This window comes from Cuculus canorus, chromosome 2 (genome assembly GCF_017976375.1).
Source record: "Cuculus canorus isolate bCucCan1 chromosome 2, bCucCan1.pri, whole genome shotgun sequence".
In the NCBI taxonomy this organism is placed as follows: Eukaryota; Metazoa; Chordata; class Aves; order Cuculiformes; family Cuculidae; genus Cuculus; species Cuculus canorus.
In genome coordinates, this window is record NC_071402.1 from 36046837 (window position 1) to 36066746 (window position 19910).

The window sequence follows — 19910 nt, forward strand, 5'->3', positions numbered from 1 at the left end:
CTTTGGCTGCCTTTGCCACCAGCATAAGGAGCTGAGCTGGCTCACAGAAGGCAAAAATGAAATGGTGGGAGAACATCGTGGGAAATGGGCAAGGAGGGAGGTTTGCAAGGTGGGAGCAGGACTTTCCTCCATGGTAGCAGCGAGAAATTTTCACCTAACTTCATGCCTTCGGGTCTGTCCCCATCAGATGCAGCAACCATGATAGAATCATGTCTCTGATGGGTTTTACGTATGCTATGCTCCAATTCATTGATGAAAACAAGATCTCAGTTTCAACAAGGAGCTGCGAACTAAAGCTATGGTTTGAGTGCCTGGAAAGCAACAAAATTTCCTTTTTTCAGTGTTCCCTCTAGAGTCATTAGGTATTTCACAGTGGCTCCATGGAGTAATAATAGTATCTAGACAAAATATCATAGATTTTTAAGTGCACACCTGAAAGCAACTTTCCCTTCTAATTTCCTCAACATCTTAAGCCTGTCTAGCTGCTTTGCTGTTAGCTGCCAGTATCACAAGTAGCTAATAGAATCATAGGCATCACATGGCACGTGATGAATTTACCATTACCTCTTGTGCATAACTCTGGAAATTCAAAATGTTCACCATCATTGCTGAACATAATTTTGGGAAGCCAGTGCACAGTAAATTTAAGTAGTTAACCAAGTCTACGGAAAAACAGGAAATCTAAGCCTGTGTCATCTTTAATACTAATTATATGTTTAACTGCACAAGTGCAGGCAACTAAAGTGTAGATACCAGATTACAAGGCATATATTCATAAATCCAAACCTAACCCTAAGCCATAGTTATCTTTGCTTTTGCAAAATATAAGCTGAGAATGATTATCCTATTTGTTATCTTCCTGCAAGCTATGAGGTATTTTGGGAAAGAAAGTAGTAAATTAAATAACTTTATTCCACTGAAAATGCACCATATACTGCTGTAAATACTTACTAGGAGAAAATCCCTAATGGAGAAAAACTAATTTAGAAACTTTTTCTAATGGGATTTGTTTGAGGAACATGAAAAGATTGCCACGTAACAACCCTCAGTTGTAAAAATACGGTGGGTTAATGTTTGGTAGTCAGATGCAAAGTGACTTCAGTGCTTTTGGGTAGCCAGGCAGCCCATAAATAGGATGCGTAAATGTTTAGGCACCCCACTAACTTCATGTATTCTATGATTCTGTCTAAAGGACCCGTTTCATGCAAGACTGCTTTTTCTGCATTAGACAAACTTACTGCAGCTCAGAGTTCTGGTTTTCAAGGCTGATGGATATTTGGAGATCCTGTTGACATCTCCGCTCTTCAGCATTGCCTGTCACCACATTGTGGGGCTGTCAGTATGGCTCTGACCCTCTGTCGAGTAACTCAGAGGAACCACAGGCTAAGTGGGTAGCACTGACAGGTATGCATTGATGTGGATCTCACTGGCAAATTCAAGTACTATTTTGGGGCTTTCTTTTTAATATTCACAATTCAGCAAGAAATGAACTGGAAAGTGGATAGCCTTCTCCAGTAATATTAAGAGGTTATACTCCTTATAATGTTTTCCTTTTGGAAGTGTGAGTACATGATGCCTTAGCTCGTAATACCCCATATCTTAGCTCAAAGTTGAGAGGAAAACATTGCCCATTAAAACTGTCTAAGTGCTTTCTTGCTTGTTTTGGCATCTGTCCTACAATAAAGTTCCTTACCTGAAAAAAATCTCCTTTTACTCATGTGAACCACCACATTGGCTGGGAGGATGGAATCACTTAGTGGGAGAGAAAGCAGTACCAAAGCCTATGGCCATCTTAAGCATATTTGTATATTTGCATATTTAGACAGAGAAAGGAATGGAAAGCATTTCCCTGCCCTCCCTCCCCCCCCCTTTTCAGTGGCTGTCATTTTGAGCATGGCTAGAGGTGGGATGAGGTTAAAAGTTCAGGGAAGAGAGAGAACACAGAACAACATCCTATGCGCTCCCTATAACTGCAACAAGGGGCTTAAAACCCTTCCCACATATTGCCATATACAGTACTCACCGCAAGTAGTCCCCTGTACTGTCTGGCTGTGATTACAGTTCATTTCTCAGCCAGGAACAGGGTAGGACAGTCCTGAGCCCAGGCAGGCGACTGTGCTTTCAGCACGCTTTGCTGGATGGATGAGACCTGGCATTCCCAATTAGGCCATTCACACAATGCAGCGGCCAGGCTGTGGCATTGCCATGCAGCCCAGCTCCTCGGTGCAAGCTCCGTCCTGCAAACCCGCTCCATTGGCATGGTTGTTCTGAGGTAAGGATTGTGCTCCCTGCCCTGTGCTTGGATGCAATAACCACAAGAAAATTTATACTCATTTTCCGTACATGCTCTTCTCCTTACAGGGAAGCGAAACTTGTGATTTTTTTACAGCTCCGTATTGAAAGGATGAGGAAGGAATGCTGATTTCTCAGGCTTGTGGGCTGCTATCAGAAAGCTGCATTTCAAAATGGAAAGGGGCAAGTAACATCCCATCAGCCGATAGCCAGGAGACCACCCCAGGGAGGCAGGGAGATGCCTGCCTGGAGAGGCAACAGGTATTTGAAAGTTCTTGTAGTGGAAAAGGGATCCACTTTTACTTTGTTTGAGCAGACTTATTCTGACATGGCCAGAATAGATTTACCAACGCTCATCATAAATGACAAATTATTCACGCAGCAAATTTTGTTTGTGGCTGAATGACATTGAAACATGGGATTAGACAATTAGCTTGCCCCAGTTTTGCTAGCCTCAACTTTCTGAGCTTAGAAATAAAACAGTTAGCATAGATTGGCAGCGAGGGAGGCCAGAGCATAGACTTTTTGTATTCCTGTGTTTCACTATTTCCACTTCCAACAGCCCAAACGATAACCTCAGAGACCCCTGCCTTTTATTTCTGCTTAATCTGTATGGGAGGGAATCATGTTTGATTCCAGTTGTCATTGGTACTCTGTATAGTATCTTAAATCACTGACTGAATCTAGTCCTTATCTCAAAACTTTGCATCATGGTATGTCAAAGCCTTCTTGCGGCTGTCAAGAAAACTGCTCTGGGCTCATGAATATCAGCAGCTTTGCGGACAACTATGAAGAGTCTCCCATTCTAAGGAAATCTGTTAAAAATAATTTGATCACTTTCATCTCCAGGTCTCCACCTGCAACCTGTCACATTTTAGCGGGCACTTTATCTGTTACACTGCTCGGCAGCTTCTTTACCACAGTAGGGAAGCTACTAGCATTTTTTTTCAGTCAATATTATCGAGGTGTTTTTTCATTGATAAAAGGAGATTTGCTGTACTGAAATAGCAACAGTAAGCTTCTAACAGGTGCTGTGATAATTGTTCCTTGTAGCAAAGATCTAATTCATATGATAATCTGTCATCGTCTGGCATTTCAGCCTAACTGATTTTTAATGCTATATTGATCTCAGCTTCCATAATTGGTCTCTTCAAATAGTTCATTTTATTTTTCTCAGAGAAAGGGGAATTGCAGGTTTTGCTTCTTTTAGCCTCTATTACTAACTGGTATATGCTGCCACAGAATTTAATTCTCTAGAATTATTTTTTTTTAAAAAAAGAAATGGAATCTGTATTTCTGGAGCCTAAATTAAATATAGTCAGCTTGCATTTGACCTTGAAATCCTTATGTAAGCCAAGATTTCTTACTTGAGAATAGAAATTTTAATAAATGAAATTCAATGTTTGTAATTTGCCTATCTTTAAAAAGCAATGATTTCATTACTTCACACAAAGGGTGTCACTCCTCATAATATCTCAGCTGGAAAAAAAAAAGTTGAAGAATTGTCAATGAAATAAAAGAAGCAGAAATGCTTGCAGGCTTTTGTGAATACCTTTCTCAGCTGTTGTGTTCTAACCTATATAAGTCAGCAGCCACAGATGCAGTAGCTCTGCTAACAAAGATGTATGGTGCTCTGTGACCCTCATCATCCCTGTGCATCTGAAAACAGAATTTGGAACTATAGGGTTACTGCAAATGTGGAAAATGGCAAGCAGTCAGCTCTTTCACCAGGCTTAGCAAAATCATAAAGATAATAAAAAAGAAAAGTAAAAACACGGAACCAGTTCTTTGCATAGGAATAGGGAGAGAGGGGAGAATTTTAGGTCATCTAACAGCTAATGTAAACTACAGAGTGGATTCCTTCCAGAGCTAAGCTTGTGATTATATTAATCATACACGCTAGAGCTAATGCTATACATTACACTTCCAGGATTTCAATAGCAGGCTAGAGCTATAAAGGAGGGAAACAGTGCCCAATATTGGGCACACCATTAAGAGAAATAAAGAAGAGGAAAATAATTGCTGAAACAGCTAGTTGGCTGAATACTGAGGAAATAGTGAGTGAGCAATTATCAGTTTGTAATCAATGTGACCATTACTCTCTTCTATAGTCTCTTTTCAAGCACATCTCTTGCACCTGGCACTTCAACGAAACAGCAGCTGAAAGAGGACTCAGTAACATGTCCATAATAGACTGCTCCCCTGCCTTCAGGAGCAAGTGGCCATTTCAATGGCTGCAGATGTTAATGTAAGAATGGACACTGCTAGGTACCATTCTCTAGCCGTAATGCTGGAGTCCTTGTAGTCAACAGCTTGAGTTCTTTAATTCATGATACATTCTTTATGCTAAAAAGTCTCAAGGAAACACTGATAGCTTCTGCTTCAGATGTTCTCAGCAGACTGTGTAAATGATGTGTTGGTTTAGAAGGTCACATAGATGTCCCATATTTACTTACAGTAAAGGCCTTAATTGTATTTTTCTGATGCTGTCTGCCTAAATTGATCTGCATGTCAGCTGTGCAGCTTGCTGAATTCTGAACACAGAAAAAACCCCAACTATGTTATAACTGGTTCTCATTAAACTGCTAAATGGAATACTAAAAGGTAGCTTAAAATCAGGCACGTTTAATAAAGCTGTGTTTGAATTGGCACACATATAGGTCCCATATGTTTTTCAGTTTGCCAGTGTTGCAAGTTTATCATCTGTATTACCTATGCTTAAATTTTACTTCACTCCAATAAAAACAGGCATCATTTACAATTTCTATCAAACATTGCTAAGTAAGTCTATGACCAGATTCATTAGCTTACCGTTTGAGGCAGCATAGCACGGCCATTGAATTTACAGTATCTAAGGAAGTGATTTATGCCATTAGATTAGATAGAGGTCACGGGCATGAAGAGGAGATTTTCTGAGGAAGATAACAGAACTGTACAGAGCATTCACTCACTCACAGTTCATTTTCTGTGTTAAAATTTCAGAAGTCCCAAAGAATATATCACAGGGAAGAGTTTAATCAGTGGAATTATATAAAAATTCCACATTGAAGAAAGCCATGTGATGGGATCTGTTGTAGCAAAGAGTATTTTCATGTTGGCTCATGAAAATTTCTTTGCAGGGAGAGAGCATGGAGACCTCTGCAGCAAGCGTCTCCTGAGGGCTCCCTGCCCAGCTCAGGATTGGGGCTGACAGCCTTCCAGGTCTGGCTGCTTCTTTCTCTTTAGATTCACTGTTATGACTCAGGCAAGGGCAAGTTCCAACTCCGACACAGATCCCAAAACATATTGGTATCCCAGCAAGACTGTGTGATACACACTCATAGCCTGAGTGCCAAAACTAACCTTGGCCACAAGAATTTGGTCCTTGCAACTCCCGAGACATTGCGTTCCTCAGATATAATAGATTTGTTGAAATATGAATAGTAGTTTTACAGATTCGCCTGAAACCGCCTTTCACATTTGCAGTCATAAAAGCCACTCCTCTGATCTGGGACTCCACAATAGCTCCATAGTACTTTGTCTGGTTGCTTACATGGAAACACAACAGTAGGAAACAATTTTATGTAATTTAGCAGAGAGAAAGAGAGCAAAGGAGCCAGCGATCATCCTGCTCCCTGGACTACGATCAGGTAGTGCCTAGAATAAAGTTTGGTCATCTCTGCTTTACAACAGCAGCAAAATTCAACAGGTTTCTACCTTTCCTTTTTCAGATTATGAAGCTGAAATAACTTCTTAGAAAAAAGAATGTGAATTTTAATTAGTAATCATGCCTATGGTAAGATAAATTTATGCTTGCAAAGGCTTCAACAGATGTTTTTCATTGTAATGGCTGAGATCCAGAATCCCTTTACATTCTTATTTTCTTTCCTCAAACTGAAACAAGACCAGAGGTCACTCCTTCATTCTTTTTTTTTCAGGTGGTGGGGGGTGTGTGGGTATCTGTGTGAAGAAAGTGGATGCATGTAGAAAAAAGAGACCTCTAAATAGGAAAAATAAATCAGAAGTACCACAAACCAGGGTAAACTCAGGTTTTCTGAGTGATGCAGACATTTGGAAATAAAAGCCATCTGAAACACTAATTTAAAAAACATCACTACTTCTTTTGAAGTGAGATTTCTCAATGAGGAAAGCAACTTCTTTGGCTCAAGGAAGGTGCAGTGGCACCACAAAGCTCATGCAACTTTTCCAAATACTTCCGAAACCCATATAAACTTATCCAAACCAAAAAGGAAAACATAAAATAAGATATTTGACTCACAAACTAGCCACTAAAATGTCAACTGGTTACAGAATGCTCCACCTGCCAAGGCTGAAATCTAGGACAAAGATCCTGGAGGGGTCAAACTCCTGTAATCCCTACTCAGACCAAAGTCGTATTAACTCTGAAACTCTCCTGTATCATACAACGAGACGAGAGTTAAATGTTTTTTATGAAAACAGTGTGCTTGTGGAAGGTGCCAGAGTGCTAGTCCCAGAAAATAGAAGGCAGCTATAGCTGAGGCAGAAGTAGGACTTGCTTGTTCATCAACCTGCCATGACCTGAGGCCAGGACAAAAAGTTCAGTCTCTCTGCCTGCTTAAATCCCTGGCTTCGGAGCTTTGTGGCCAGCAAGGGTGCTAATCAGAGTCAACTGTGGTGCTGACACACGTGTACTGGGAACTGGGTGGAAACCAACCTCATTTTTACAACAGCATTGCACAGAAATAAGTTTTGGTTGGTTTGGTTTAATGACTTGATTAGAATTTGAGCCAATAATTTACAAGGTATAGGTGCTGTATCCACTGCTGGTCCTCTAAATCACCCAGCTGTGTACAAGATCAAATGTATGTAACAGTCCAGACTAAGCAGTGACATAAATAAGGGCATAAATTTCATGCCAACTTTAAATGAGTAATAAAGTGGTTACAAAGTGGTATGCCTGTACACTGATTTGGCATTCCATGTGTGTACAGAAGCAATTTGGTATGCCATGGGGACAAAATTCAGCCCTGGCATAAATCAATGGGACTCACATCTATTGAACACCAGAACTGAAATAGGACTCAGAAGCATTTTAGACGGTGTAGGAATTAGTGATGGCAGGGATATGTGAAGGGCATATGGATGGGGAACAGCACAGAAGCCGAAAAGAACAGGAAAGAAGCAAGGAGGGAGGAGGGCAGAAGGTGAACAGGACCTTCTCTGTTCTTTTTACTTTTCCTTTTCTTCAACTGGAACTTGATTTTTTCTTTATCCAAACTGTGTGATAAATTGGGGAACAGCTTGGAAACACTTAAAAGCCTTTTAATGATCAGTTAGACCTGATGAGTAACAATCATTCAGATCATTTCTGAATGAGGTCCAGAGACCTCTGCGGAATTTCCATCTGCTTGCCGCAAACATCTTTAGGGGAATTTGGCCGCCAAGTATGCTTGAATCCACATTGTTATAGTCAAGGTGAACTGAGCCCAACGTATAAAGTTTTCTAGACCTAGTTTCCCGCAGCAAACAGACCCTGAGTGATAAAACTACAGTAATACAAACACCCAGACACATGGAATGGAGGACACTGCAAATCTGGATGAAAACAGTGAACTACTAAGGTATAAGACCGGGAGCTGAAAGCAGACATGGTTTTACCAGGTGGCTAAGGCAGCTCAGTTGCAACTCATTTTATCAGGCACACTTGCATCACAAAAAGCAAAGGAGAGCTGCATGTCTCTGCTGCTCCCCTATATAAATTGAAGCATTCATTGCGGTATTTATTATTGTGCAGTGCAAGCCTAGAGGAGACTAGCAAACAATGGTATATGGTATTGCCTAACAGGTTCCAGATTATCCAAATAGTTTGTAAGTGGGCATGAGGGAGCAACACAGAAGTCCTGCAAATTGTCACCATACATTTCAGACATTTATAAGCTCTCAGGTGTTGATCACAGTGGTTTATTTATATACTATGTGTTCAGTGCTAAGGTTTTCAGCACTAACAGGGAACAGAAAGAAGCTTTTTGTTATTTTTTTTGTTAGATTTTTTCAAACTGAACATTTGCTACCAGTTTTAGAGAGCAGGTTTTGATATTTTTAGTAAAAACTTATACTGATGTCACTTTTGAACAAATTTCCACTATGCAAAGCTCTATAGACATTAAAGGCATGGGCATTTGTCTCATCAGTATGTATAAATGCACTTGGATTGTCAAAGTACTCTCTGATAAATTTTCTGAGGCTTCCCAGAGCAGGAAACAATAAAACTGAGGATAAAGTATGGGTATGTGAAAGCTCCATTGACAGAAAACTGTACAATTTCACTACAGTTTTTCTGTGCATATCACCTGTATTTTGTGATCAAACTCAGTAGAGTCTACTTAACTGTATTCAAATCACATCTAAATTAGGTGGCACATTTTCTGAAGTTGTTTCTTCTCAACATACTGAAAGGATGCTTAGAATTGATGTGGTAAGTGTAAATTTATTACAATTATTCACCTATTTGATCAACATCCACCCACATACTGTCACTCCTTGCCAGAAGTTTCATCCACATACTTTGAGAAACACATTTAAAACCACAAGATAGTGTCACTTTTTGCCCCAGTGCAAAACTATTTTCTTCTGCATTACTATAGCAAATTGTAGAATAAATAAAAAGTGCTCTTGGGTTCTTAAAAATCCTCAGGCTTCCAAAGGCTATCAGAAAGATAAATAAACACACATCACAGCACATCACCATCACCCGCCAAAATGCTGATTGCTGAGTGTTATGAATGCATCCATGGCAATGGGTAAAAATTAATAATGGAGTGAAATGATGACAAATACTTTTCCATTGGTATATAGAAGCTTAGGAACTTTTTTTTATATTCTTCCTTGAGAACAGAGAGGATGGAAACTCTGGGGAAGCTCACCTCTCCCGTGGACTACACTTACCAGAATAAGGCTGTTGAAGTTTCCTTTGATTAGACTCAGAACATTACAAAGCTAGGTACAAATGACATCCAGCATATCTAGCTCCTGGGTAGACTCCATCAGAGGGCAAGGCTGGGTTAAATGGTAGGTTGTCTAACCACCTGCTTGAATTGGACAGATCCAGGTTAAAATTTGCGCTACAGTAATCACAAGCATTAGCTCTCTGGTGTCTAGGTCAAGGCTTATGCATGAGCACACAGCGAAGCGCGTGCATTGTCAAAGCCAGGCTAGGCTGTAAAGCCTTTGACACAGTCCCCCACAACGACCTTCTCTCTAAATTGGAGAGATATGGATTTGATGGGTGGACTGTTTGGTGGATAAGAAACTGGTTGGATGGTCATATTCAGAGAGTAGTAGTCAATGGCCTGAAGTCCAGATGGAGATCCATGACAAGTAGTGTCCCTCAGGGGTCCATACTGGGACCAGCACTGTTTAATATCTTCATCAATGACATAGACTGCAAGATTGGGTGCACCCTCAGCAAGTTTGCAGATGACACCAGGGTGAGCGATGCAGTTGTCACACCAGAAGAACGTGATGTAATCCAGAGGGACCTGGACAGGCTGGAGAAATGGTCCTGTAGGAACCTCATGAGGTTCAACAAATCCAAGTATAAGGTTCTACACCTGGGCTGGGACAATCCCCAATTTCAATACAGGATGGGGGATGGTGTGGTGGAGAGTAGCCCTGAGGAGAAGGACTTCGGAGTGCTGGTTGATGAGAAGCTTGACATGAGCCAGCAATGTGCATTCACATCCCAGGAGGCCAACTCTGTCCTGGGCTGCATCAAACGAAGCGCGGCCAGTGGGTTGAGGGAGGTGATTCTGCTCCTCTATTCCTCTCTTGTGAGACCTCATCTGGAGTATTGTGTCCAGTTCTGGAGTATTGTGTCCAGTACTGGAGTATTGTGTCCAGTTCTGGAATCCTCAACATAAGAAGGAAAAGAAGGCTCCAAGGAGACCTTATAGCAGCCTTTCAGTACCTGAAGGGGGTCTACAAGAATGTAAGGGAGGGCCTGTTTAAAGGCTTGTAGTGATAGGACTAGGCCCAATGGGTATGAACTGGAGAGGGGCAGATTTAGACTAGACATAAGGAAGAATTTCTTCACCATGAGAGTGTTGAGGCACTGGAACAGGTTGCCCAGGGAAGTTGTGGGTGCCCCATTCCTCAGGTTTTCAAGGCTAAGTTGGATGGAGCCTTGGGCAGCCTGATCTAGTTAGAGGTGTCCCTGCTCATCAGAGGTGGGTTGGAACTAGGTGGTTCCAACCCAAACTATTCTATGATTCTATGATTCTATGATTCCATGAAATAGTGCAGGGCTATCCTGACTCCCAGAATGCTCCACAAATTCTTGGTCTTTCTGCCATCAAGCAATCTAAGTAGTCACACCGATTCACAGGGCTGGAGGTAACTGGGACAAGAGAAAGATCCTGCAGGATCCCTGACTGGCTCTGTTCTGCATGGCACTATTTCTCTTGTGCAAGATCAGACAGAATCCCCCTGCCAGTGTCACAGGTGGTATTAAAGTTTAGTCATAACAGATAGACCATAGGATAAGAAGAAACTGATTGGCATATAATTATACTAATTTTAGCACCCATGAACTTCATTCAAGAATGAAGCTCAGTGGCTATATGGATTAGATATTTGAAAAGAAAATAATTTGGTGATTAACCTTGAATCTACTGTCCTTAAGCAAACAGATATTCACTTCTGAGAAACACACTATCATTTGTTGAAAAATGTCATAAAAAGGTGAGAATTCAATATTTTAAAGTCCAAGTGCAGCATCTTAATAAAATACTCTGCCAATCACGCAGCAGAGTTCAAGCATCTTCTTCAGATCAGATTGGACTTACCTACAGATAACTGCTGGTTCATTTTCCTTCAACAAATTTATGCATAAAAGCTATCTGGAAGCAACTTCCTGGGTCACCAGCTTAGTTACATGCTCCCTAATAATGAAATTCCTTCATGTACACGTTGTCCCTAAAATAAGAAATATTTTTCCCCTCTGCTCCTACCTCCCCACCTTACTCTGACTGGGAGTTTGTTCCAGAAGCTGACTGCTCAGGTTTACGTTGGACCTGTCCATATCCAGCAAAGAGCGGTGACATAGTGTATGTATCAGAGTTAGTTCAGCTTTAGAGCACATAAAGTTATGTCACTGGCAATTGGGACCCACCAGATAAGACAGATCAGTTGTTATGTGAGAAATAGCTGTGAAAATGGTGAAAAGTCTTTTCTTGCTATCATCTCCTTGTGAAGATCACAGGACAGATGAGATGCAGTATCCAGTTTTAAGTTACCACAGTGAGGCATAGTATGTAGAAGTCTCTGAGGAATCCCTGACTTAGTTTACCGGGAGCAATCAGTAGCATGTTCCAGAGAAAAGTCTTTTTATCTGCTCCTGTCTAGCTAGCATCAAGCTAAGGAACAGATGGTGTGATCCTTTAGAAAAATAGAGATGGATGGGTGAGTTGAGTGATCCAGCATTCCTGAAAAAACTCTGTTGAATGAGAAAGTAACAGCTTAGTTGAGGTGTTCCTCAAATCGTCTTCAACCTCTGAGGTACCTATTAAATGGATCTTCAAAGACCTCTGCAAAGTTGGTCCTTTGCACCTGCTGTAGGTATTTGTTACGCAGAGAGGCTCCTCACATGGTTCCTGTCTCTTTGTCCTGGTGAGGCAGTGCTGGTATGTGCGAGTGCGGGATCAGAACTTGGAGGCTGCATGTCAGCCGTGCTCCTTCAGAGCTACATAGCTATGTAGAGTGTTGCACCAGCAAAGCTCCTGCCATTCTGTGAACTGACCTGTGTGTCTGGGCTGCAGACTGCTGTTTTCTCAGAGGCATATTGCTTTTGAATTCACAGGGACTTAGCTGTGCCCATGACAAGGGCCAGTCCCCCTTCTCATGGGCACAGCTAAATCCCTATGAATGCATGCTGGATCAAGCCCTGTCCCCTTTGCTCTAGGAACTTTCCCTTTCTGGCTGCCCAGCTGAGTGAATGGGGAAGAAAAACACAGGGGCAGAAGCAGGTTTCTCCCAAATGGTCTCACTCCTCTCCCACTTCTTTGGAGAACTAAAACAATTTTTAAAAGAGGGAGTGAGGGGGTGGAGAAGAAGGAGAAAAAAGCAGTTGTCTCCTCTCTGCAGCAGGAATCACAGTGTGAACAGCCACTGAGTGACAGAGTAAGAGTAGGAGGTTGGGCTTAGCTGCCTTTATTCCTCAGTGCATGTGGCTCACAACAAAAGCCATATGCCCTGATCCTAGACATCTTTAGTCTTTTAAGCAGTCTTCAGCATGAAAGTAGTTCTATTAGGCAGTATTAATTATTACAGCATATCTCTGTAAAAAATAAAACAAAGAAATATCTTATGGGTACTTTTATAAAAATAGCTATACAGCTAACCACTTAGACAATGTTTGTAGACAAGAAGAAAAGATAAATTAATAGTCTTTTTGGGGGGGTGAGTTATTTGCAAGGCACTCATGATTTCTGCATAAGCGTTCATTCTTCACAGAGATTGAAAAAGTTTGGAATTGTTCATTTTGACTATTCACTATCGACGACATGCAATTTGTCCCATGAAATATTGTTCTGCTATCTCAATGGGTGAGATAATTTTATAGAAAAAAACCAGCTGAAGAAGGCTAGGACAGGTTTGTGAATGCCACCATGCGAACTGCTGTTCAACAAAAGACATGAGGCAGATTCTGCTCCTATTACTCCTGTATTTCTAAGGGACTATTCAATGCAAGATTGATCAAGTTGTCAGTTACAAATTACATCAAACAAAAACCTGTGTGGCTTATTGATGAGTTTATTTGCAATGCTGTGCTTTCTGTTCTTTGCATATTGAATTTGCTTGACACAATGAAGCCATATTCTGGTACTGAGCAATTTTATATACATTTAGAAATAAAGCTCTAAGGTATAGTTCATTTCCCGTTTTTCTTCCTCAGGAACAGCAGAAGTCTGCATACTTCTTATAATTCAGTTATATCACTGAGCAACAGAAATGTCTGATGGGAACTTTTCCATTTTAAAAAAAGACAACAGCTCAAGGAACAAACCCTTGAAGTAGAAAAGGGATTTTATTCCACATATATATTTTGGCACAGACAGCCTAGTTGATTAACAAAACTGATTGACTAACATATAAATCTTATTAGTAAAATGAAAGGAAACTCACTTACTTCTTATCCTTGCACTTTAAGAACACTGCTCACTTTAATACATGAAGACAGAGACCTGAGCATTTCCGTAGAAGCAAATGATAAAAAAGCAAGCTCTATTTTGAAAGGTGCCTCAAATTTTGGAAAGAAAATACAGCTGGGCCCTCTTCAGTCTAGTCTGTTAACTAACCTCCTCAGGTTGAAATTCAGCCTTTTCCTATAAGCACTAGGCTTTTGTAGTGTTTTCTCGACCCCTAGTCAGCCACCCAGCTCACTAAGTGCTTGCATATGCATAAACAGAGCAAGGCATCCTTCCCCTGTCTGCCCCTCTAAAGCCTCAAACGGTGAAGTAAAGGGGAACCTTTTAAGCCGGGTTTTAATTAGTACCCATTGTTCCTTGGCTGGCAGGACAGGCAGAAAGGCCCAGTGATTTGAAAACTTCCATCACAGTGGGAATCTAACTTTGCAATTGAATCAATCTGCAAACTCCACAGGACTTGTATGCTGAAAATAAAAAAAGAGAGAGTAGACCAGGGCATTAATTATAGCAGCGTACTCATACAACTACATTTAAGGGTCTGTGAGCATCTCTCTCATATATTTTAAAGAGGAAAATAGAATCATATTAATTCACTAGAGAATGAGAGCTGGTCATACAAGTCTAAACATAAAAGTGAAATTCAGCATTAAGTCTACCACTTGATCTTTAACTTGTAGCATCTGCATTACAGATGGTTATTTCTGAAGATGTCTGAATGGCTAACTGGGAAAAAGGGATTTCAGAAGGAAGATATTCTTTGGCTTTATTAGGCTTGGTATATAATAAGCAGGGGGTTAGGTTTAACAGAAATTCCTCTGCCTTCAGCAGAGGTGTGTGTGCGATGATGCATGACATGATGCAGCTGTTTCAAGAAAACCGGGCTGCAATCCATTGACTCGAATGCCCCAGATAAGAACTTGTGCTGGAGACTATCTTTTCAGATCTAAACAGGTAAAACCTGACTGACTTATTTATGGTTCTGCAGCAGCTCAGGCAGGGCTCACCCTCAGTTCCCCTGGCAGGCAATTCACCTCATCTTTTCAGCTAGTTACTTCAGCAGTGGGCTTCTCCCTGCCTTTTCAGGGACCAAACAGAAGTATACCTTTCGCTCTTACATCAAAAAAAAGGAAAACGATCAAGACCAGTAAAAGCAAACTATACTCAAGCTTATTTATCAGTAACATCTATTTTACAGATATATGGAGAATGCAAAGATTTCTATCTAAACAGACGTAGAAAAGAACGACATGAAGTAACATCTCATCTTGTAATAGTTATGTTCTTGAAAGATTCATTCTGCGTATTTGTTTCATTTCTTTGTTGTGTTTTAGGAGCAATAGGTCCTCTATTTCACATGAGAGGATGCATCGTGAACAGTACTGTTTTCAAGACAATGGCCACTATAACTGAGAGACAACAGAACACTGAGAAAAATCCTGTGAGTTAAATTTTGGAGTGAATAAAATAATTTAAAATACTAAAATAGAAAATGGTGGGTAATAAAGAAGTGTTCTTCACAAATCTATTTAATGTTAATTTAAGCAGTCAGTTCTATGAGGAATCATATCTGCTTTTAGTACTAAAAAATACAATAAGTTTTTCTCATCAGCACAGGTTTTCTTACTGACAGCAGCTAAGACTCCCTGATATCAAGACAGCAGAGGAGTGAAAATGTCTGCTCTGTGGGACAGATATATTTATGGACCAGTTTTAGCTGCCTAGAATGTGATCTGAACCAAAACATGGACATAGCCAGAAGCGATGTGGGAGATACATGCAAAGCAAACCTCCTGCTGATTTGAAGAATGCTTTTTTAATTGCATGTTAAATGTATCTTAGAAGTCCATGAGATATGGCAATGCAAGTTTCAGAAGCTGGGAAGAATCAAGTAAAATTGTCTAAGTAAAACCAAATATCAGAAGTAAAATCAGCTTCTGTGTGAATATGCATACTATTCTTTCCCCATTTCTTTTTTCACATTTGATGCATAGGATGGGCAGAGTTCAAACAATGAGCAGCTACGCAATATTTGTGCCTGCAGGCCTTATTTACTATACACAATTCATATCCTGCTCTGAAGACAAAGTTATTAAATTCCCCATGAACTTTTCATGGCTCTACTCACAATATTGTATCTAAGAGCTTTATGAACAAAATGAATTTATTTTTACAGCATGTTTCTGAGGACAGGGACACATTGCAAGAGGGAAGTGTTATCATTTCATAGAGGGGGAACTTAAGGTCAAAAAGCCAAAAGTATTTTAGGTATGTAATTTAAAGAAACAGGACCTGATATTTCTGAGTACTTCACACCAAGAAGAGTTTCCTCTATCCAAAGATGGGTAATCTTGTTTACTTCAGATCCAAGAGTGAGTACTTTTTTTCTCTACAAATCTGCCCACATCCCTCCAGAAAGGCATGCAAAAAATGAGTGACCATCTGAAAAATTTTGTTTTCACTGCGTGGCCACAAATCACAGAGCAACCCAAAATTTAACTATAAGGTTCATTTTCCCCTTCTTGTCATTCCTGCCTGAATTGCCCTTGGCAAACAGAGGAGTCCCACAAACAGCAGTGTCTTTGTTAAATTGCTATGGTTATTTCTCAGAAAAAGTCTAGCTTTTCTCTATGGTAAGGATGATGTTCTGTGGGCTAACAGCAGAATCTGGATACCTTTGGATACCTTCACACTTAAGCATTTACCTTACAGTTAGGAACCAAGCTCCTCTACAGTCAAGGAAGAGAGTTAAGCGCCTCTGGAGTGATTCTGAACACCTCAGTGGGATGGATGGCTAGTGTCAGTGTGGCCCTCCCTGGATGGCCCTACTAGCACACTGAATTGGAGGAGGGTAGGAATGTATAGTCAAGGTGCCAGGGTATGTTGGACAAGAGAAAGAAGTTTTGCAGGCGAACTACCTTCCGGTATTTTTTCATCTCATTTGTTGCTCAGCTATGCAACATTATATTCTTCCAAGCCAGTATTTAAAAGAGAAAATACTTTGGGAATTTACTCACAAAACTCTTGATTCACAGAATCACAGAATCATTTAGGTTGGAAAAGACATTTAAGATCATTGCGTCCAACTGGTAACTGAACACTGCCAAGTCCATCATTAAACCATATCCCTAAGCACCACGTCTACACATCTTTTAAATAAACCCAGGGATGTTGTCTCAACTGCTTCCCTGGGCAGCCTTTTCCAGTTCTTGACAACCCTTTTGGTGATGCAATATTTCCTAATATCCAACCTAATCCTCCCCTGATGCAACTTGTGACTATTTGCTCTCATCCTATTGCTTGTTATTTTGTGAGAAGAGACCAAAACCCATCTCACTACAACCTCCTTTCAGGCAGCTGCAGAAAGCAATAAGGTCTCCCCTCAGCCTCCTTTTCTGAAGACAGAAGGCTTCCCTTCTGCTCTCGTATAAAACATTGCGCTGGACATCCCCAGAACTGGAAGGCTTAGTGCCATCGCAATAACTTCTGATACTTGTGGATATGGAAAACCACTTGCTGCTATGGGATCTGCACAAGCTGAAGCACATCCAATAAGGCCAGCTGTGCTGTAGGCTGTAAGAAATTGCTGTGTCCTGCCTGCAGACAAGTGAGACTCAGAAGCACTATGATCTTTCTTATCTCCACTGAAAGGGTTATTAGGCACTGGTACCAGCTACTCAGGGAAGTGGCTAAGTCACCATCCCCAGAAGTGTTTAAAAGATGGGTAGACGAGGTGCTCAGAGATATAGTTTAGTAGTGGACAAGCATGGTTGGACTGAATGATCTCAAAGATCCAACCAAAAGATTCCATTCCACTTCTAGAGAAAGGCATGCACAGATCTCTGTTTATTCCCCACCAACTTATCTACCCTCCATCCCAGTTAGGTCCAGTTACCTCAGGTCCAAATATCCTTTACCACCCCAATTCCTCTTGCAGTATTATTTTTCAACCAATTTCTTTCCCTCTTTAGTTCTTGTTGTCATCTCTTTCTAGTTTTCCTGTTGTGGCTCAGCTGTACAAGCCTTGTTTCTTTTTCATTCAAATACACCTTCTTTTTCCATGTTGCCAGGACCTGGCAGGAAATCCTTAAGGACATAGTTAAATGGATTTGCTAGCCTGAACAGCCCAGAACAGTCTACTGCAATTACACATCCAACTGAAATGTAAAAGTATTCCTTGGAAACTCTTGCCAATAGCTTACAAAGTTTCATCTGAGAGTGTTCAAACTACAATTTAAAGAGGCTTAAAAATTGGCCAGATTTAGATAACAGCATAGCGCAGCTCTTTTCTGACACAAAGCTAGCCTGAGCCACTCTCACCTTGTGTCAGAAATGTGATTCTTTGGTGTTACAGAGGATGGAACCATTTCATAGGGACAACTGAATGGTGTTTACCTAAGAACACCCTAAATGCTAAATGTTACCTTCAGTCCACACCCTAAAGTTTTTTCCTTTTCTTTTCCCCTCTTTCTAGGCAATTCAAATATTGGGAGTCCCTATGATTGCTCATAGGAGGTGACATGTGGCTGAAAACCTGGTTCACATGGGATGCAAGAGACTTGAACAGCAGTTCCAGTGAACCTGATGTGGAAAATGGATTCTGACTCAATAGTAGAGAGTCTTAATGGATCCTGACTCAATAATGGAGAAACTCACAAAAAGAGGGGTGGAAAGAACTTTCTAAAAAGCAAATGCTTCAGGCACACACACAAAAAGTTAAAAACCTATTTTCTGTAGAAAAACAGTATCAATAGAAAGTGTTTGAACAATCCTAATAACTAGCCTAGTAAAATATGACTTACATTGACTTTGACTTTTCATGCCTTAGTCACAAATACTCCTCTTTTCTTTCTGTCTTATTTTTAATTAAATAGAAATTTCCTACCACATTGTCCAATGGTAGAGGAAATCACATGAAACTCCTACCTTTCCTTTGGGAGAAAAAATGCTAAGGAGTTTTTAATCTTTTGCTCTCTTTCACTGCAAATGGCAATGCATGTTTTTACAAGTCAAGGTCACATTTATCTAGTTGTCATAGGGAATAAAAACATATGGGAAATCAGGCATATAGCATTTAGTTTGGCTTTCTGGGAGAAGTAACACACAAGAAACCCTGTCATGAAGAGGCTGTGTTTAGCCAACCTCTAGTACCTCGAACAGTTATCTTTTTTGGCACTCACACTTAAACAGAGTAATGAACCTTTCCTCTCCTTAGCTGTAAATCAACACCATCCATGTGTCCCTTAAAAAAAACATTAACAAATTGTATAAATACCTGACCAGTCAATAGAGGATTCCCATTTCAATTGCCCACGGAAAGAAAAAAAAATTCTTTTTGTAACATATTCAGAGCAAGTTCTTGTTGTGCATTGCAACCATTTTCAAGATAAATATTTCATGAGACATAACTGACTCAATACTAAATGTTTTCTGGGAAAAAAAATAACAATCATATATGAGCCTATGAGCTCTTAATGACTATTGTCTCCAAAGCAGGAATTGAAAGAAGCTGGAAAAACTATGGAAAACATAATTTCAAAACAAAGCTTTCTGCTTTCTAAGTATCTCAAAAGGGCACCTGAGAAAAGCTTTCTTAGCAAAGCAGCTGAACTACTGTAGCTGAGGCTCCCCTAGAGAGAATCTTCTGGTAACCGCCTGGCCTAGGGGCAAGTTAGAAGGCTGGCCTGGAGAGAAAAGAAGCAGTAGTATGAGGAAAAGGCAGTGATAGGCATCATCTGAGGAAAGACCAACATACATTTGCTGTTTGAGCTTCCTCTAGAGGCTGAAAACCGTTTGAAGACATCTTGAATTGGAAGCAAGACAGTTTAATTTTTTCACTGGTAAAGTAAAGAAAAAGAACAAGTTGCTGAACAAAAAAGACAGAGGAGTGCGATTTTTATAGAACTGTGCTGCAGTTTACAAGGAAAATCTTTCAAATTTTGGTGGAGATGATGTAATCTATCACTTTTGATTGCCAGTGTAAGTTCCTAATAACTTCCTTAAATCTAGCTGGGAATCACATGAACCATTGGATGTGTTTTGACCTGGATAATTATATCACCAGCTCTTCTTTCTCTGTCCTAACCCATTCCTGTGGCAATGATTACATACATTCCCCCACAAGTCTGGATTCAGCAGTTCAAAATTTTCCATTGAAAATCTATCTGTATTGAAAAACTGAGCAGCAATGTCACTTCCAAGATTTACCCTTTTTGTAAAGGAAAAGTGGTCCTAGGAAAGAAACATTAGCATTTATTTGCTGTTAGGTAATTGGACAAAAATAGAACAATGACAACAAAATATCACCAATAAAAATAACACTTTAATTGATACTTCAGGCTATGTGTCTGTTTTGGCCAAACACTGAGCCAGAAGGATTCGCACTCACTCCCATATCCTCCCAAATTTTCTTATTTTTGCACCCTGTCCCTAGGAAGAAGTATGCTTCACCTCTGT

The 19910-nt window shown here is 40.4% G+C and overlaps 1 long non-coding RNA gene across 1 annotated transcript; it reads left to right on the top strand.

Annotated features, from left to right (window-relative positions):
• The first annotated feature begins 2404 nt into the window (after positions 1 to 2404).
• Positions 2405 to 19674, top strand: LOC128851395 (uncharacterized). The gene is made up of 3 exons (XR_008448758.1): positions 2405 to 2553; positions 14789 to 14895; positions 17929 to 19674. It is a non-coding gene; the product is annotated as an uncharacterized LOC128851395 (long non-coding RNA).
• The last annotated feature ends 236 nt before the right edge of the window (positions 19675 to 19910 follow it).